Below are 20,697 nucleotides of genomic sequence, written 5' to 3'. Positions count from 1 at the left end.
ATTCTCCTCCCACCGAACCACCTGCCAGGAATTCTTCATCAATTTAGAACTCTTCGAATGTAACTGTCATTAAAAAAAATTTCAAATGCACTTTCATGTTGTTGGTATATGTAATTAAAATGTATCACTTTCTCTTAATCCGTTAAAATAACATACTTCAACATATTGTATATCACAGAAACTAGAGCTAATAAAAATATTTCTTTGTCATATTCGTTTATCTCACCCCAAAATGAGTACAATCTGACTCATGAAGTTAAGGAGACATTCCAAAATATTTTTTTCGCTGGCCAGTGTTATCCTCTAACCACAGGAGAAGGGATAAGTTGCTGATCAGTGAGGGTCTCACCACTGAGACCCCCACCGATCTCAAAAATGGGGGGGTTCCCTGTCCTCATTTTGGAGTTACTGCACCCCTGTAGTGAGGAGAAGACTGAATGAAGCGCTGATCATGCAACGCACTAGCATTCTGTTCACTTTTAATAGGACTGCGGAGATAGCCGAGTTGCACTTGCTCAGTTATTTCCGTCAGCTCCACTGAAATGAAAGAAGCGTCTACTGCACATGCTTGCCCAGTGATCCAATCGCATTGATGTCAATTAAGGGGGCAGGCAGTGATAGGCAGAGCGGGTCACAAGGGTACTGTTCTTGAGATCAGCCAGGGTCTCAGCGGTGAGACCTCCAGCCATCAGCAAGTTATTCCCTATCCTGTGGATAAGGGATAACTTTTAATTGTGGCACAACTCTTTTAAAGGAGAGATGGAGGGAGAGGCAATGTTAGATTCAGCATTTCTCTGGTTGTTAGTTCAGTTCCATGTCATCTGTTTCAGTTTCCACTACCAGTTTCATTACATTCATCATGATCCAAGTCATAATAGTACCCATATGAACTACAGCTAGTCCCACAAAAAAACAAGCCCACCCCAAGATCTAGCAATAGAAAAATAACAAAGTTATGGCTCTTAGAAAATGGCAACAGAAAGCAATTAAGGAAAAAAAAAAAAAAAATATATATATATATATATTTTTTTTAAGAGTAGCAAAACGCAAAAAAAATATGCAATGCATATAAATTTGGTAAAAATCATTCTGCTATTTGGTGGTTCAGAGACTCTACTGCAGATTCAATTAAAATATCAGAAGAAAATTGTGCAGGATGATGTAGTATATTTTCAGTAAAATGCCACACACTGCAACGGAAACCAGATGGGCGTCAGTATGGTCAGTGGGGTCTGCCTGGCGCTGTAGGTTTCCAGCATTCCCAGATCTGGCACCTCCTTTGTGTCGCACAAAGTCCTTGTGCGACTCCTATAACAGAGCAGAACTATGGAAATTAACGCAAAAAGCATCAATCTGAACAAGCCCTTAGACTTTGTTGGCAAACATATATATAAAAAAAAAAAAAGTGTATCTAATTTTCGAACAAGATTCTTTGGCCAGATGATGAAACGAAGAATAGCTTGTACCACAATGGCAGGGTGAAGACAGTATGGAGAAGAAAAGCAAGGGTTCATGATCAAAAGCATACCACATCATCTGTAAAACATAGCAGAGCCAATATCGTGGCATGGGCAGGTATGGATGCTAGAGGAACTGGGTCACTGGTGTTTAGGAAGGGAGGGATTTGTTATTTGTATACCATCAACTTATTCCAAGTAATTTGTTTATTACCCCCCACCAAGCTGGGTACTCATTTTACCGACCTCTGAAGGATGGAAGGCTGAGTTAACCTTGAGCCGGCTACCTGAACCAAGCAGGGATTGAACCCGCAACCTTCAGGTCGTGAGCAAGAGTTTAGGACTGCATTCTACTGCCTTAACACTCTATTTATTGATCATGTGCCTGTGGATATAAGTAGTGGGATGAACTCGAACTGTAAAGAGCTATACCTTCTGCAGTGGCATAGAGTGCTAAGGCAGCAGAAATGCAGTCCTAAGCTCTCGCTCACGACCTGAAAGTTGCAAGTTCAACCGCCGCATGTTTCATGTAGCCGGCTCAGGTTGACTTAGCAGCCTTCCATCCTTTTGAGGTCGGTAAAATGAGCACCCAGATTGGTGGGGGGTAATAAATACATTACCTGAAAGCGCTGCGGAATAAGTTGGCGCTATACAAATAAGATTTATTTAATATTTAAATATATTATTTATACAAATAACAAGATTTATAGTTTTTTTAAAGTTGAAAATCTATCTCTCAATCACATTATATATTCATTGTGGTGGTGTAGAGGGGCTAAATCATGGAAACTGTAATCTTGTACGACTGCAGCGTTTTACAGAACTTTGTAGGCTAGCAGGAGTGTTTTGAATGTATTCCCGCCGGAAACAGGTAAGCAATGTAATGAGTAACAGAGAGCAGGAACATTACTATAAGTGGCAGGCGATGCCTTCATGATGGAGCGATGCAGAACTAGTTTGATAAGTAGAATACCAATTACTTTTGAGTTATACAGTTGCAAGAAAAAGTAAGTGAGCTCTTTGCGATTTTCTGCATTGATAACTTGTAAAATGTGGTCTGATTGTTACCTAAGTCACAATTACAGACTACATACAATCTAGCCTAAGTGATAACATCATTCACGTCTTCTACTGAGCACATTGAATAAACATGCACAATGCAGGGGGGGGGGGAAAGTGAACTCTTGAATTTAATAACATGTAGATCCCCTTCACAGCAATCACCTCATTGATGAGAACATTTTTTTTAATCATTCTTGGCGCAAAAGTGCTTCGGTTAATCAATATTTCTGGAATGCCTTGCATGCACAGCCCTCTTCAGGTCTTGTCACAGCATCTCCTTAGGGTTAAGGTGAGGACTCCAACTTGGCCATTCCAAAATATAAATGTCTTCTCTTTTCAACCATTCCTTACTTGATTTGCCTCTTCTTGTATCCACCATTGCTTAAAGTTATAAACTACTGCCCTTACATTCTCCTGTAAAATGTTTCGACAAACCATAGAATTTTTTTGTTCCCTCTGTAATCACAAGGCATCTAGGCACCGAGGCAGCAAAGGAGCACCAAACTATAATGTCCCTCCACCATGTGTTACAGTTAGGCTACATATGAGGTATTGGTGCGTACCGCTTTTTCCTACAAATTTAGCACTGTACATATGTGTTAAAAGGTCCACTTTTGTCTTATCTGTCCTTACATTTTCCAGGTAGCATTGTGGAACATTGAGAAACATTGTGCTGTCCTTCTATGAATACCATTCCCATTCAGTGCTTTTCAAATAGTGGACACATCAGCGAAGGTATTTGCAGCTTGTAGAGTCTTCTGCTATTACCCATAGGCTCGTTTTTAACCTCTTTCCCAACTCTCCTTTGTGCTCTTGCATTGATCTTAATAGCACAGTCCTGAATTTTCTCCATCTGTGGACTGATGTAAACTAATGCATCTTTATAACATGTCTTACATCGTCTTCTGAAGGTTGTTTGCATTGAGGCATTAATCTCACAAACCAATCTTTCTTGCGAAGAACAGATTTGTCAGTAACTAGGCAGTGTGTGCCTTTCTTTAATGGACAAGGCACCTACTGCATAAAACCTACACTTCCAATATTATCTCCTTAAAGTCTAAGTTCTGAATGGCCATCCTAAATGGTGCCCTATGGTGTAAAATAACAAAGGACCTGATACTCACCTCTTGCCACTCATCCCCACCACCGGCTACAGAACTCTGCTGTGTTGTTGCTTACAGGCTGCAGTCAGTCTATGACATTCTGTAAGTCTGGTAACATAGTATCTTAGGCTGAAAGAAAACAATGTCCACCTAGTTCAGCCTGTTTCCACCTCCCCTTGTTAATCCAGAGGAAGGAAAAAAAAAACCAATGAAACAGAAGCCAATTTACCACATTTTGAGGAAGAAAATTCCTTCCCAACCTCGTAATGGCAATCAGAATAATCCCTGGATCAACATTTGAAAAGTTCCTACCTGACTTCACTATCGTCAGTCAGAACATCCCCTGATCAGCAACCCCTCTGGTTATTTAATGTCTATATCCTGTAATATCAGAGCGCTCTAAAAAGACATCTAGTCCCCTCTTAAACTCCTCTATCGATTTGCCATCACCACATCCTCAGGCAGAGAGTTCCACAATCTCACTGCTCTTACAGTAAAGAACCCCCTTCTATACTGGTGATGAAACCTTCGTTCCTGTAAACGTAGCGGATGCCCTCTTGTTACCGTCACAGTCCTGGGTATAAACAGATCATGGGAGAGATCCTTGTATTGTCCCCTCATGTATTTATACATAGTTATTTGTTCGCCCCTTAATCATCTTTTTTCCAGGGTGAATAATCCCAATTTTGATAGCCTCTCTGGGTATTCCAGTCCTCCCATCCGTTTATCAATTTAGTTGTATGTCTTTGCAGCCAATGACAGTATTCAGCAAATAATCAAGCCTCTAGAAATGATGTCAGTAGGGAGACCGAGGGGAACTAGTCGGGAGCGGTGAGTAGGAGCTCCCTTGTTATTTTACACCATCGGGACTGTTTAGGATGGCCTTTCATAACTAGACAACCCTTCAATTGAAATACTTTTTGCAAATAAAATCTAAGGTAAGCCGTTAACACAAGAGGTTCACTTACTTTTGTCCCTGCACTGTGGATGACATCACGTACACAGGCTGACTATAGCCTGTAAACACAATTTCACGGGGGATATTGGAACTGCTGCATTGGAGTTGCGGGGCAGCCAGAAGTGGTGAGTAAAGGATGTTTTATTACTTTACTACACATGGGGAGCACAAATAAAAAAAAAAAAACATATATATATATATATATATATATATATATATATATATAAAACTCTAAGGGCTCCCGCACATTTGCGTTTTTCTTGCACGTTTTTTTTTCACGCGATATCGCTGCGTTTTTTCACGCGATTGTCAATGAGACTTTCTAATGTTAAAAACGCATCGCAAGTTGGTGCTTTACAATTTTTGTGCGATGTGTTTTTAACATTAGGAAAGTCCCATTTACAATCGCGTGAAAAAACGCGTGAAAAAAACGTGCAAGAAAAACGCAAGTGTGCAGGAGCCCTTAGGGTGCCTTCACACTTAGAGTGATGAACACGCATGATTATGACTCCAATCAAGCTCAATGGTTTCATTCTCATTTGCAATGTTTTCACGCTCGCAATGCTGTGTGAAAACAAAATTGCAGCCTGTCCATCCTTTTAGCAATATTGCCCATTGTTTCCAATAGGGCCGACGGCAGCAGCGCCAGCCCCATTGAAAGCAATGCGAGAACTCCCCTCATCACTGAACATTGTGACAGCAGCGGCAGGGTATTCCGTGATGAAGGGACTCCCCGCGGGGGTGAAGGATTCCCATGCTGCTGCTGTCACAGCAACGCTAGGAGATCTCTCTATGTTTTCAATGGGGCAGGCCCCATTGAGAACAAGGTTAAACCTCCTGGATGTGACAGCATCCAGGGGTTTCACATCCAAGGAATCCCCTACTGCAGCTATCTTCAACCATTGCTTTTAATGGGGCCGGCGTGGCTGCTGCCCCATTGAAAGCAATGGGAGAACACACAATCTCCTGACGCGGCTGTGAGAGCCACAGCGGAGTTGAAGGGAACCCCTGCAGGGATGCGAGGCGGTTTCTTTGTGAAAACGCCTGCATCCAGGGGGTTTCAGAAGGACTGTGACATCGCCATCGCCAGTGTACAGGAGCCCTGACAACCTTTCCTGTGGATATAAAATTGTTTGCAGAAGTCACTGACCGGGCCCAAGCAAATGTTATGGCTGTTAGAGGAACCCATGGTAATTCCACAAGGTGCTTCATTTAATTCAGAGAACTGGACTAGATCAACCAACGTTAATACTTTTGATGCAGAAAAGGACTTTGCCCTTTGTTATAGAGAAGAAACTTCGTAGTGTCAGACTGAAAGACAACATGCTACAACATTTCATCCTTATATTCTACTAGCTGATATACCCGGCTTCGCCCGAGTTAATTTGGTACTGGTGTTTATCTGGTGTTCACACGGAAAATCTTATGAAGTCGTGGTTACTTTAGAGATACCGGAAAAACATATGTTCACCATTTTGCATAATTCTCTGCGTTACCCAGGAAACACCACGTGGAGGTAACCATGTGACGTTTACTTTATATAAAATGACATCAGGAAGTGAGAGAAATAGATTACGTACATAAAATTTGGACACTAATTCTTTTGCGCATAAAATTGAATAATCAAGTTGAGACCCATTAACTTTTCCTATTTATGACATAATCAATGCTCGTGCCAAATTTCCCGTTTCTATGACACCGGAAAGTGAAAAAATTACATTCCGCATATAAAATTTGGACGCTAATTCTTTTGCGCTAGAATTGAATAATCGAGTTGGGACCTATGAACTTTTCCTATTTATGACATAATCAATGCTCGTGCCAAATTTCACGTTTCTATGACACCGGAAAGTGAGAAAATTAGATTCCGTACGTAAAATTTTGGACGCTAATTCTTTTGCGCATAGAATTGAATAATCGAGTTGGGACACATTAACTTTTCCTATTTATGACATAATCAATGCCCGTCCCAAATTTCATGTTTCTATTACATTGGAAAGTGAGAGATTTAGATTATGTACGTAAAATTTGGACGCTAATTCTTTTGCGCACAGAATTGAATAATGGAGTTGGGACCCATTAGCGTTTCCTATTTATGACATAATCAATGCTCGTGCCAAATTTCCTGTTTCTATGACATCAGGAAGTGAGAAAATTAGATTCCGTACGTAAAATTTGGACGCTAATTCTTTTGCACATAGAATTGAATAATCGTGTTGGGACCCATTAACTTTTCCCATTTATGTCATAATCAATGCTCGTGCCAAATTTTAAGTTTCTATGACATTGGAAAGTGACAGATTTAGATTACGTACGTAAAATTTCGACGCCAATTCTTTTGCGCTAGAATTGAATAATCGAGTTGGGACCCAATTACTTTTCCTATTTTGGAGATAATCTATGCGTGTGCCAAATTTCATGTTTCTATGACATCGGGAAGTTGGAGAATTTTTGGCGAGTCAGTCAGTCAGTGAGTGAGTGAGTGAGTCAGTGAGGGCTTTCGTTTTTATATATATAGATTCTTAATGTCAAGGTCCGAGTGAATGGCATTCTATATGAGGGCTTTGAGATTCATAATGGAAATTGCCAGGGCTGCACTCTCCCCTCCAATTTTTTTTTCTGTTGACCCTACATTTCTCCGACATGCAAACCCTAGGCACTCGTGCGCCTGACAGTCATTCCATGTAAAGGGACCTTTAGGCTTTTTTACACAAGCGTTAAAATTGCGCTGAAGATAGCCACACAAAAAAATTGCTGCCGAAAGGTGCGTGACGATTTGCCGTGAACGAGTCCTGAGATGCAGCTGTGTTGCATCGTCCATTCACATGACTGGGTGCAAAGTTTTGCCGAAAAATGCACTGCTAATCAGGATTCCCTCAGTCAGCAGTAATCCTGCTAATGACTTATAATGACCTTTCCCGACTTTGAACACAGCTAAACTCCCTCCCCCTCCCTTTTTTTGCAGCTCCAATAGGAGTCTATGGAGACTCCAGCGTTTTTCGGTCAAAGGATAGGGCAAGGGAATTTCACTAACTTCAGTCGCTGATGTCCTATCTTTTTAGGTCAGATTTTTTTCGCATGGCTTAAAATCGTTCGTCTAATTGATTCCAAAGGAAACCATTGGTTCTAATGGTCAAGATTATTTTGAGCGCAAGATCGTTTGTGTGAATGAGGCGTAAGGGCGCATTCAGCCGACCGTATATCGGCTGGGTTTTCACGCCCAGCCGATATACGGTGTTCCTCTCTGCAGGGGGAGGAGGCTGGAAGAGCCGGGAGCAATGCTCTGAGCTCTCGCTCCCTCTCTGCCTCCTCTACACCTCCCTGCACTATTTTCAATGAATAGAGGCGGGATGGGGGCAGAGCTAATTCCTGGAACTTAGCCCCACCCTCTCTCGTTGCAAATAGTGCAGAGGGGCGGAGAGGAGGTGGAGAGGAGGCAGAGAGGGGGCGGGAGCTCAGTGCACTGCTCCCGACTCTTCTAGCCTCCTCCCCCTGCAGAGAGAGACGACGTATATCGGCTGGCGTGAATACCCGGCCGATATACGGTCGTCTGAAAGCATCCTAAGAATGTAAATAGAGCAACAATTATAATGGGCCACAGAGCAGGTAGAGTCAAATTAGTCCAGGATTCATAAAGCACATAGCTAAAGAAGGCTTTGGATAGCATGATGGTCAAAGCTGAACGTTATGGCTCTCAGAGTATGATAGTACCAAAAAATGTTTTTAAAGTGATTTTACTGTGCAAAAGTAGTAAAGCTTAAAAAAATATACAAGATGAATAGCACCGTAATTGTGCTGACCGACACAGTAAAGACGTCATTTACATCTTCTCGTGAACATCCTAATAATAAGTGAGTGAATGAAAAACAATTTCAGAATTGCAGTTTTTTTTTCTTTCAAAAAAATGAAACATAAGTAATAAAAAGTATGTACTGTACCCCCAAATGTTACCAGCGAAAATGTCAACTGATCCTTGGAAAAAAAAGCAAGACAGCCCTGCTGGCCTCCTACTGCAACGGCCAGGATCAATGTTGATTGCGGCATGTAAAGTGTTAACAGTGGGAGGGCACTTCTTCTGTGACATCATTGACCCCCCACCACGTAATCATAAAGGGCCAATGAGCTGCCATGGTAACCGCATGCCAGACAATGGCGTCCGGGTCTGCTATGGCCTACAATGCTATAAGAAGCAAAAATGTAAAAAATAAAAAAACGCAAAAAAGTTTTTTTTTAAAAATGCAATGTTTCCCTCTTTGTTTAAATGTTTTTTTGCATCTTCGCATCCATAACAACCCCTACAATAAATGAAATGCATTTATTTATTCTGCATGGTGCTTTGAGGGTGCATTCAGATGACCGTATATCGGCCGGGTATTCACGCAGGCCGATATATGGCGTCCCTGTCTGCAGGGGAAGGAGGCTGGAAAAGCCGGGAGCAGTGCACTGAGCTCCCGCCCCCTCTCTGCCTCCTCTCCGCCCCTCTGCACTATTTGCAATGAGAAGAGGCAGGACCGGGGCGGGACTAAGTTCCGGGTATTAGCACCCTTAGGGTGGTTTTGAATGCAGAATTTTTCAAAAAGAATAAAGCAAAAACAGTTCTAGTGGCCTTCTTATAGATGTGAGCTATGGGTCAACAGAGGACTATGAAACGCCCCACAAAAAGTGTAGTTCTTTAAGGCTTTACTTTCATTTATCATGTATTTTTGGGGTCAGCAGGCTGGATCTTTGGCATTTTTTCCAACGTTTTCTCTATTGGAAAAGAAATCACTTTTAAAAGAATGTGTAAATTAAAAAAAACGCAGCCTCTAAAAGTGCGAGTACCAGCTAAAAAAATCTCTGGCTTTTAAACCGTCTTTTTAGGGGCAAAAAGTATGTATGTAGGTGGAATGACGCACTGAGGGCCGCAGTAAACTCCACACCTGCGGATCTTGTTGCAGAATTGAAAGTGGCTTAAAATCTGCCTGCAATTCTGAATCATAATCCACAGTCAGACCTGCAGATTTTGGTGCGGAACTCTGCAGCTGCGGATCTGGCTGCGTCCTGCAGGGTCAGTCCATCCCCTGTGAAAGGTCCCTTATTGTGCAAAAGTACTACGACATAACGGACCTTTCACACGTGTGGAATATTTCTGCAAAACGCACCTAAAAACGCTGAAAATTCTGCACCAAAATCTGTATGTATAAATGCAGTTAAATGGAGTGGAAATCTGCAGCAGCAGACTAGCCTGCGTGTTTGGACTCGTTCACATAGGCGTCAAAAACACGCAGGAGTTAGCCGCGCAATAAAAATCATGGCTAACTCATGAGAAAATCGCATGAATGGATGATTTCCCGTAATGAAGTCCCGAGCTTGATTAGTGGTAAAATGATTGAGAGCTGTGTGATGCAGAAAAAAAGTGCTGCTGTTCTGGGAAGAGAGAGATGAAAGTAAGCCCAGCAGGGCTTCTCCTCATCGCTGGGGACTCTCTTTATCTCAGTGGGAATGGGTGGGATTCCACCATAGCGGGGACAGAGGGGTTCCCCTGCAGGGGTGCTGGAAGGATATCCCCTCTGCAGGGATGAAGGGATTCCCTGTAGTAAAGACAGAAGAGTTGCCCTACAGGGGAGCTAGAGGGATAACTACTGCAGGGGGTGGAGGGATTCCATCATAGCAGTGAGAAAGGGGTTCCCCTGCAGGGGAGCTAGAGGGATATCCCTGTAGTAGGTCTGAAGGGATTTCCTCGCAGGAGAACCCCTCTCCCGCGTAATATTCTGCGCAAATGTGTTTGTGTGAATAAAAAATAAAAATGGTATGGATCTTGTAATGTAGGGATAGAGAAACAATTTTTTAAGTGTTTTTAGTATACAAAAGTATAAACTATATAAACTTGGTATTGCTGTAATGGTGCTGAGCCACAAAATGAGGTTATGTTATTTTTATAAAGGTAAAAATAAAACTCAAAAATCAGTGGTGAAATTTCTGTGATTTTTTTTTTTTAATCCGCCACCAACCTTCCCCCCAAAACACATTTAGGGCTTATTCAGACGTCCGTATATTGGCCGGGTTTTCACGCCCGGCCATTATACTCTGTCCCTCTCTGCAGGCGGAGGAGGCGGGACGGGCTGAGAGCAATGCAATGAGCTCCTGCCCCCTCTCCACTGTTTGTAATAGGAGGGGGCGGGACAAGGGCGGAACTTAGCTCCGCTCCGACCCTCCCATTGCCATCAGTGGCGAGGGCCGGAGAGGGGGCAGGAACTCATTGCACTGCTCCCATCCCATCCCCCCTACTCCCCCTGCAGAGAGGGACAGCGTATATCGGCTGGGAGTGAAAACCCGACCAATATACGCACGTCTGAATAAGGCCTTAAGCAATACATTATATATGCCCCAAAGTGGTGCCATTAAAATAATTCAACTTGTCCCACAAAAAAAGGCCTCATATGGCTATGTAAATGAAATTGGAAATGTTATGTCTCTTGCAATGTGACAACGAAAAAATAAACAAAGAGAACTACTTGGTTATTAAGCCACAAAATAGTCCCTTCATTTAAGGGTTAACAGCCTTTCAGAACTCCTGGCATGAAAGCAATCATTTAACGCTCCAACAAACTATGCACACTTGCTTCTATTTGTCAACAGTTTGCATTCACACTCTCCTTTGTGAGCCAGAAGCTCATGGCGTTGCAGTGGAGAACAGGACTGCAGTGTAATTCCTGGCAGCCCGTCTATAGACACATCCTATCTATAGCAGTAGAACGCAGAAGTTCTGTCACAAACCCCATTGTAACACATGTCCGTGATCCGCACTGTACCAATGGCTTGGATCAATCATTAAAAGACATTCATCCCCTATCCATAAGGAAGCCCCAGCAATCCCCAGATGTCTCATGTGAATGACGGTGCGCTTGTTAGAATGTTTCACTTCTATGGAAAGGAGGCAGATTGCAGACTACATACCGTAGATCCCCAGCTGCCACATATAAGGAAACTGAGCGGTAATGAAGCCTTCTCCATTCATGTAGGGCATTTGGATGCATCAGACTCTGGATCACTGGGGGTCCCAGAGATTAGACATTTATTCCCTATTCTATGGATAGGGTAAAAATATATCTTTAATGGGAAAATCCCTTAAAAGGCACCTTACAACTAAAGTACAAAGTAAGTGCAGTTTCATGCAGGTACCAAGTTACATTTTAGAATCTGCATTCTGTTGCAACAAATGCAGAAGCGTCTGAGGGCTCCTTCATACGGGGAGCTAGGTGCGCAAAAATCATGCGCGTAAAAAACATGCAGCTATTAGAACCAATGGTTTCCTATGTGAACGTTCAGATGAAGGGTCTTCATTTTACGGTAGTTCTAAAATACTCTGCTACAGTGGGGATGGTGTGTGCACCTAGTAAGGGCCCCTCTTGTATAGCCAGTCCAAATATGCAAATAGTCCATTAAAATAAAGGACCTTAGTCCAGTGTCTATAGTCAAAAGATAAGCATATATTTGGCTGGCGCCTTGATACATGCATCAGGAGAGTTCTAAACTAGAAAAATATGGGAAGGGAAGTGAAAGTCAAAAATATTCAGCTAATGAATACAAGTAAGAACTTCGCTATTAGAAGTGGCAAGAAAGAACAAAGGCAAAAATTCAAATGGAACGCAGAGGAGCAAGAGACACCGATCACAAACTAAAATGTTTCTACACAAATGCACAGAGCATCGGAAGCAAACGAGGAGAATTGGAGCTCCTAACCCAGGAAGAGAAATATGATGTCATAGGCATTATGGAAACTTGGTGGAATGATACACATGATTGGAATACAAGGCTTGAAGGATACAATTTATTTATAAGAAACAGATGTAAAAAAGGGGAGGAGGTGTTGCGTTGTATGTTAGGAAAACATTCATCTCCACAGAGATTCAAGCTTCAGAGCATGGTAGTTCTGTAGAAACTGTTTGGGTAAGAATACAAGGAGAGAACAACAGAAAAGACAATATTGTAGGCATTAACCATAAGCTACCTGGACAAGCAGAAGATATGTATAAACTCTTTCTACATCAGATGGCCAAGCTCTCCAAAAAACATGACATAGTGATCATGGGAGATTTTAAAATCCAGACATTTATTGGGAATCTCTCTGACGCAAAAGTAATGGATCCAACAAATTCTTATCCGCTCTTGCTGACAACTTTATCTTCCAAAAGGTAGAAGAGAAAACAAGGGGATTTGCCAATGGTTGAAGAAGTAAGGGTGGCTGGGACCTTAGGGGGCAGGGATCATGCTATCCTTGAATTTTGGATAAAAAAAGGGGAGGAAGACCTCAGAAACTCAGACCTCAGGTTGGATTTCAGAAAGGCAGATTTTAAAGAATTCAGAAAGCGGATAGGAAGAATCCAATGGCTAGATGTTAGGAAATATTGTGAAATGAGATTCTCAAAGGACAAATTGCCATGGCTTGTCGGTCAGCGTCGTGGTGGCCTCGACATAGGCCAAGATCTGTCGCCTTGTTATGCAGGACAAGGGTTAATGCTTCATGTGCAGAGACTGTTGGTGCTGTCTCTCTTTGCTGCATGATGCATGCTGGATTAGTCATGCCTGGGAGAAAGTTGAAGGTGTGCTTCTCTAACTGCTGTGCTAGTCTTCAGGTGTGGAGTAGTTTTATATCCTCACCCCTCCTTGTACTGCTACTTCCGGATAAGTTGCTGCAATTTACTTTTCAGTTCTGTATTGCTCTACTGTTTGGTTCATCTGTCCAGGGGTCTTTATAGGGACAATCAGGACCCAGAAGGAGGACCATGAGGCCGCCTCTATCGAGGCGATTACTCCGCTTCTAGGCAGGGACACTTCACCCCCTGCTAGGTTAGGGCCAGGCTTCCTTCTCCCTGGAGTGGTGCTACTATTCAGCATAGCGTGCTGTGCATTTCTGACGCTGTGCTGAGTGTAGTATTGTTTTGCCGCACGGGCTTGTCATACTGGTTTTTGTACTCCTGTTGTTGTGCGCACTGTTCTACAGTGCATATGTATTATCAACTGCAGTGGTTGTAAACGTCACCCTGCGTCTGTGCTGAGTGTGGTGCTTGTGTGCTGCACAATCCCTAAAAAAAGGAAGGATGGGACATATTTAAAGAGACCGGGATGGATGAACACAGAACTTGCACACATGTTAAAAAGGAAGAAAAATATGTTTATCAAATCAAAAGAGGGGGAGATATCTAAAGAAGAATATAATGCGGTCTGCAGAAACTGTAGGGAAAGTGTCATAAAAGCTAAAGCTCATAATGAATTGAGGCTTGCAACAAAGGCCAAAAGCAATAAAAACGGACTTGTGGGGTATGTCAAAAGCAAAAGAAAAGTCAAAGATGCTTTAGGATGTTTACAGGATGGAAATGGTGAATTGGTTAAGAATGATGTTGAGAAGGCCTATTTTGTATCTGTTTTCTCTCAGAAAGAAGATGTAACGTCAACTGATCTTCTCTGTGCTATTGAAGGAATAAGAGAATGCAGGCTATCTATAAGCAGAGAGATGGTGAGGGAACACATAACTAACATAAATGAATTCAAGTCTCCATGTCCAGATGAATAACATCTGGCATAGCAAGGTAAAGTGGTACCCGACGCAGCAAATTTCTTTGTTAACCCCCCGATTTTGAAATTATTAAAAGAAGGAAAAACAAGATACTCCTCTATTTTATTTACATGACTTTGTTCCCTGCAAATTTTGAAATCGCATCATCAAAATCAATTCCTTTCGCTACTTTGTAGCTTTGTCTGTCCATTAGCAGCCACAGCTTGTAGATAACTGCAGCTCATCCAGACAGTGGCGTAGCAAGGTCACCCCGTGCAGAATTTTTTTTTGTCACCTCTCCCTTCAGTGATTGCACCCCCCTTTCTACTCTGAAAAGCAGCAGAGGTAATTGCTGAACCACTCGCTGTAATCTTTGAAAATTCTCAGAGAACAGAAGTCCCAGAAGACTGGAAAAGGACAAACGTTGTTCCTAACTTCAAAAATGGGGAGAAGGTTGACCCAGGAAAACGCACAGGCCCATGTGCCTGACTTCTAAACCAGGAAAGATCTTTGAACAAATTATTAAACAGCATGTATGCAAGTACTTGGATGAGAATGGAGTAATTAACCAGAGCCAGCATGGGTTTGTAACAAGCAAGTTATGCCAGATAAATCAAAATCACTGACTGGGTTCATCAGGAAAATGTAGTAGATATAGTATGTCTTGACTTTAGTAAGGCATTTGACAAAGTATCTCATACCATACTTATTGAAAAAATGACCAAACATGGGATTGACAAGGTAACTGTTAGGTTGATTCACAACTGGCTGAGTGATCATACTCAAAGAGTGGTCATAAATGGCTGCACATCCAAGTGGAAGAATGTATCAAGTGGGGTACCACAAGGCTCTGTCCTAGGCCCAGTGTTGGTCAACATCTTTTTAAATGATCTGGAGGAGGGAATTGATGGGAAACTGATCAAATTTGCTGACGACACAAAGCTAGGAGGGATAGCTAACACTAGGAAAGATAGAAAGAGAGTATTCAAAAAGATCTAGAAAAGCTTTAACAGTTGGCAGTGACTAACAGAATGGTATTTAACAAGGAGAAATGCAAAGTCCTACATCTGGGCAAGAAAAATGAAAAAAAAAAAACACATACAGAATGGGAGGAATTTGGTGAAGCAGCAGCACATGTGAAAAAGACTTGGGTATACTAATAGATCATAGACTGAACATGAGTCAACAATGTGATGCAGCAGCAAAAAAGACAAACACAGTTCTAGGATGTATTAAGAGAAGCATAGAGTCTATATCATGTGAGGTAATTATCCCCCTCTACTCTTCCCCAAGGCCGGCCACAGACGGAATTCTCGCAGCAGGATCTGCCCTGTGCCCCTGCAGTGACCAGTGCGGCTCACCTGCTCCCACGTCCCCCCGCTCTGTTATGTGCCGGCATGCACAGAGCGGAGCTGGCGTGTCACTAGTGACGTTTCTGTGCGGGCCTCTGCGAGACCCACACAGAAATAGCACATGCCGCAATTTGTTTTCTGTGCCTCTACAAATATCTGAAGGGCTGTCACAGTGCAGAGATATCAGCCCTATTCTCATCAGCGCAAGGAAAGACCAGAAGCAATGGGATGAAACAGAAAGGGAGGGGAAACAAATTAGATATTAGAAAAAAAACTTTCTGACTGTGAGGGTGATCAATGAGTGGAACAGGTTACCACAGGAGGTGGTGAGTTCTCCTTCAATGGAAGTGTTCAAACAAAGGCTGCATTGAGCAGGGGGTTGGACCTGATGACCCTGGAGGTCCTTTTTAACTCCACCATTCAAGCATTCCAAAACACAAATGTAAGGGTGACTACCCACTACAGTTTTTTTTCACTGCGAAATTCGCAGCGTTTTGTTTTCTGCAGGGGTCTATGGGACTTGTAATGTTAAAATTGCGATTGTGCAAAATCGCAATTTACCGCAAAATCACGATTTTAACATTACAAGTCCCATAGACCGCTGCAGAAAAAAAAACATTGCGAATTTCGCAGTTAAAAAAAAAACTGTAGTGTGTAGTCACCCTTATTGTAACTGGAGGAACTTGTGCCGATTAGGTCAGGGTTATACAGCTACTTTGGCTGCCTGACATCCCACACTACTAAATCACAGGTAGGCAAGTAGCCAAAGTCACTGTGGCAATGTTCACGTTGCACTTGCAGTATATGTTCCGTGCATGCGCCAGGAACCTGTCACACTTTGGGATAGTATGCGAGTACCTGCCCGCTCGTCTCTAATGATTCGGGTGCCGGCGGGGGGCGAGGAGCGGCGGGGTAGAGCAGTGAGGAACGGAGGGGAGATCTCACTCTCTCCCCTCCAGCTCCCCACTGCTCACTCCCGCAACTCACTGCTCACCCGCCCTGCACCCAAATCTTTATAGACAAGCGGGCAGGTACTCGAATTAGGCACTACTCGCTCGAGTAGATTGCCTTAGCGAGTATGCTCGCTTATTTCTAGTTGGTACCATTTTGGAGTACATACGACTTTCGGATCACTTTTTATTGCATTTTTTCTTGTAGACAAGGTAACGGAAAATGTGCATTTCTGGCGTTCTTTATTGTTTTTACGGACGACATTCACCATGTGGGGGAAATAATGCGCTACTTTGATAGATCGGAGTTTTATGGACTCGGCGATACCAAATATGTATTTTTGTTTCATGATTTAGATTTTTTTATTATAGATATGGCAAAAGGGGGGGTGATTTAAAATTTTTGTACTACTGTATGTTGTCTACACCACAAGTATGGGTGGAGACCTAGTGACGGGCTGTATCCACCCAGTGTATGCCCACAAGCTGCTGATTGGCTGACTGGTTTAAAGATTCTAGAAGCATGGAATGAGTTTTGGCTTGGATGGAGGGTTAGGGTTAGTTTCAGTGTTAGGCTTACATTATTAGCTGTAAATGCTTCCATGTGAGAGCAGGGCGGCATTAACATGGAAGCATTAAGGCTGGGTTCACACGGGGCGTATTTACGTCGGAAATACCGCAGCGGATTAGCCGTCCCGTGTGGACGAGGTTTCTGAGAAACCTCGTCCCCATGGCTGGCTAATCCCGAGATTAGCGGCCGCGGGCGGTTTTGCGGCGGGCGGATCTGCTGCGGCAGAACCGCGGCAAATCCGCCCTGTGTGAATCCAGCCTTACAGTTAATAATGTAAGCCTAACAGTGAAACTAACCCTAACCCTCCATCCCAGCCAAACCTTAGTGCACACGCTACTAGGAGCTTGCCGCCCGTGTTACCTCTTCTCCCCTGCAGCCTATAAACCCCTGGTGCCAAACTGTTATCAGGGCCGCAGCCTTCCATCCAGCCATGCAGAGAGCCGCGCAGGAGGAGGACAGGAGCAGCTATGGCTTCAGCAGCGCTGGAGGAGGACGGCAGCACCAATCACTGTGCCCATCTCACTGTGAGTGTCAGGACCCGTATGGCCAAAAGTGTCATTGTGACTGACGGGAATCGGTAGGCTAAACACTTTTTCCTCTTTTTTTAAGCATTTGAAAATAAAAAACATGTTGAGGATTTAAACAGATGGGCGTGTTTTAGCCCCGTTCTGCGCTCGGGAAGCATGTACACAAACATAAGGGAGGTCAAACATAGTCAAAAGTATAGTTATAGTAAAAGCAACTTTTTTTGTATTAAAATCTATACACTTGGCAAAAACGTTATGTGAACAGCCCGTACATTGGGGGTATTTTCTGATCTACAGCTCTGTTAGGCCAAGCTCAAGTGGGCCAATGATTACCAGGTACTATGCAGGTGCTGTACACCCGTGTGATACGTGGGAACTCGCGGGCAATCATTTACATTGCCTTACGCAGTTCCAATCACATTAGCGTGTTGGAATTGCGTAATACGCGAACACAAAAAAAACTACAGCATGTGCTATTTTGCCACGTAGAACATGTGATACAGCCCATTACATTACATATGGGCGCGGGGAATATATATATATATATATATATATAAAAAAACAGGCTACTGCACATGGCAGCGTGTGTGAGATACGCTGTCATGCGCCATACAATTAAGCTGCCACACACCACCAGCTCCAGAGCTATAAAACGCTATGTGACCCCTGCAGCATCTTATGCTTACGGCCGTTTGAGCCCGGACGGACACTGAAAAGGCGGTGTAACTAGAGCCTAGTTAGCAGCATTTAACGGGTAACATGAAATGCCGCATGTTCATAGTTGGCGCTCTGATCTGTACTCACACAGCACTTCATCTCGTATTTTATTATAGTAGTTCGTCCACAAAAGTCTTTTGCAATTTTTGGTTAGCTGTCCAGAAAAAAAAACTTTTTAGAAAGTGCCATGAAAAAAGCCAAGTACAACCAGGTATTGCTCAGTAGCTTGTACTAGTAGCGCATTATTTACCCCGCACGATGAGCGTCATCAGAAGAAAAAAAAAGAATGCCGGAATTGCGCTTTTTTGGTCACCCTGTCTCCATGAAAAAATGTAATAGAAAGCGATCAAAAAGTCAAATGCAGTCTAAAACGGTACCAACGGAAACTACAGGACGACCTGCAAAAAATGAGCCCTCGCACAACTATGGCGACAGAAATATAAAAAAGTTATGGCGGTCAGAAGATGGCGGCAGAAAATAATTAAAAGAAATTAAATACTATAGCAAAAAAACAAAGTATACAAGTTATGTATCAGTAATCGGACCGACCCGGAGAAGAACGCTATCAGGTGGAGGAATTTCGGGGGTTTTATTCCCATTTCACTCCAGTTAGAATTTTTTGTTTTTAAGTTTTTCAGTACATTATACGGTACATTAAAATGCACCAGTGAACAATACAACTCGTCCCACTGAAAACAACCCACAGACGGGTGAATAAAAGGGTTACGATTTTTTTAAAGGGGGGAGGAAAAAATGGAAATGGAAAAAAAGTGGCGTCCCTTGGGGCTTAAACCGAATTCTGACCTCCTTTTTAGGGGCATGAAGTTTTGCGCGGTCTGAGGCGGCTGAAAACCATCTTTCTCAGTAATTATGATGTTGCCATGCTGTCCTGACTAGGCTAAATGCCAGCTGCCACCTGTGAGGTACAAGTCACCTTCCCACCCTGTGGGGTACAAGTCACCTGCTACCACCTGCCGAGCCTGTGGGGTACAAGTCACCTGCCGACCCTGAGAGGTTCAAGTCACCTGCTACCACCTGCCGAGCCTGTGGGGTACAAGTCACCTGCTACCACCTACTGACCCTGTGGGGTACAAGTCACCTGCTACCACCTGCCAAGCCTGTGGGGTACAAGTCACCTGCTACCACCTGCCGACCCTGTGGGGTACAAGTCACCTGCTACCACCTGCTGACCCTGTGGGGTACAAGTCACCTGGCACCAGCTGCCGACCCTGTGGGGTACAAGTCACCTGCTACCACCTGCCGCCCCTGGGGGGTACAAGTCACCTGCCGACCCTGTGTGGTACAAGTCACCTGCCAACCCTCTGAGGTTCAAGTCACCTGATACCACCTGCCGACCCTGAGGGGTACAAGTCACCTGCTGCCCCTGTGGGGTACAAGTCACCTGCTACCACCTGCCGCCCCTGGGGGGTACAAGTCACCTGCCGACCCCTGCCGACCCTGTGGGGTACAAGTCACCTGTCAACCCTCTGAGGTTCAAGTCACCTGCTACCACCTGCCGCCCCTGTGGGGTACAAGTCACCTGCTACCACCTGCCGACCCTGTGGGGTACAAGTCACCTGCTACCACCTGCCGACCCTGTGGGGTACAAGTCACCTGCTACCATCTGCCGACCCTGTCGGGTACAAGTCACCTGCTACCATCTGCCGACCCTGTCGGGTACAAGTCACCTGCTACCACCTGCCGACCCTGTGGGGTACAAGTCACCTGCTACCACCTGCCGCCCCTGTGGGGTACAAGTCACCTGCTACCACCTGCCGCCCCTGTGGGGTACAAGTCACCTGCTACCACCTGCCGACCCTGTCGGGTACAAGTCACCTGCTACCATCTGCCGACCCTGTCGGGTACAAGTCACCTGCTACCACCTGCTGACCCTGTGGGGTACAAGTCACCTGGCACAAGCTGCCAACCCTGTGGGGTACAAGTCACCTGCCGCCCCTGTGAGGTACAAGTCACCTGCCAACCCTGTGGGGTACAAGTCACCTGGCACCAGCTGCCGACCCCGGAGCGCCGTGTATGAAGACCCCGGAGCTCTCCTGACTGTCTTCTCACCTGACTCTGGCGGCCGCGGCCAGCAGCTGTGAGGAGATGGCGGGAGCCGCGGCCGGCGGGGAGCAGTCGGGACAAGTGTGAGGACCGCGGAGTCACAGAATGGAGGGCACGGCTTGTGAGGAGAGGCTGCGGGCCGTGGGTGGGAGGATGAGACGGGGAGGGAGGGGAGCAGGGAGGCGACATGTCAAGGGGACAAGTGAAGGAGCGGCGGCACATGTCCCGAGGAGAGGCTGATGCTAAGAATACATATGGCGTCAGCCTGTAGTGATAAAGCTTCATGGATGGGAGTCACAAATAGCCCGACGACCATCTGCTCTCAGTACAAAGAGCTGGCACACAATGGCCGTGGGTGCTGCGGGCGACAGCAATTCCATGCCAACTTTCCATCGCAAACA

The 20,697-nt window shown here is 44.3% G+C and overlaps 1 protein-coding gene across 2 annotated transcripts in view; it reads right to left on the bottom strand.

Moving 5' to 3' along the window:
- LOC136573073 (ceramide synthase 4-like) overlaps positions 1 to 20,433 on the bottom strand; it is a 91,652-nt gene extending 71,219 nt beyond the window's left edge. The window contains exon 1 of one of the 2 annotated variants that reach the window (XM_066574227.1): positions 20,303 to 20,433. The gene's annotated coding sequence lies outside the window, so the exon portion shown is untranslated. Of the gene's footprint in view, positions 1 to 20,233 lie in introns of both variants that reach the window. The other variant, XM_066574228.1, reaches the window with a different exon arrangement.
- Between the last annotated feature and the right edge of the window lie 264 nt (positions 20,434 to 20,697).

Source organism: Eleutherodactylus coqui, chromosome 7 (genome assembly GCF_035609145.1).
Source record: "Eleutherodactylus coqui strain aEleCoq1 chromosome 7, aEleCoq1.hap1, whole genome shotgun sequence".
NCBI classification, from domain to species: Eukaryota; Metazoa; Chordata; class Amphibia; order Anura; family Eleutherodactylidae; genus Eleutherodactylus; species Eleutherodactylus coqui.
The sequence above is the reverse complement of the archived record's forward strand: the minus strand, read 5'-3'. Positions and strand labels throughout refer to the sequence as shown.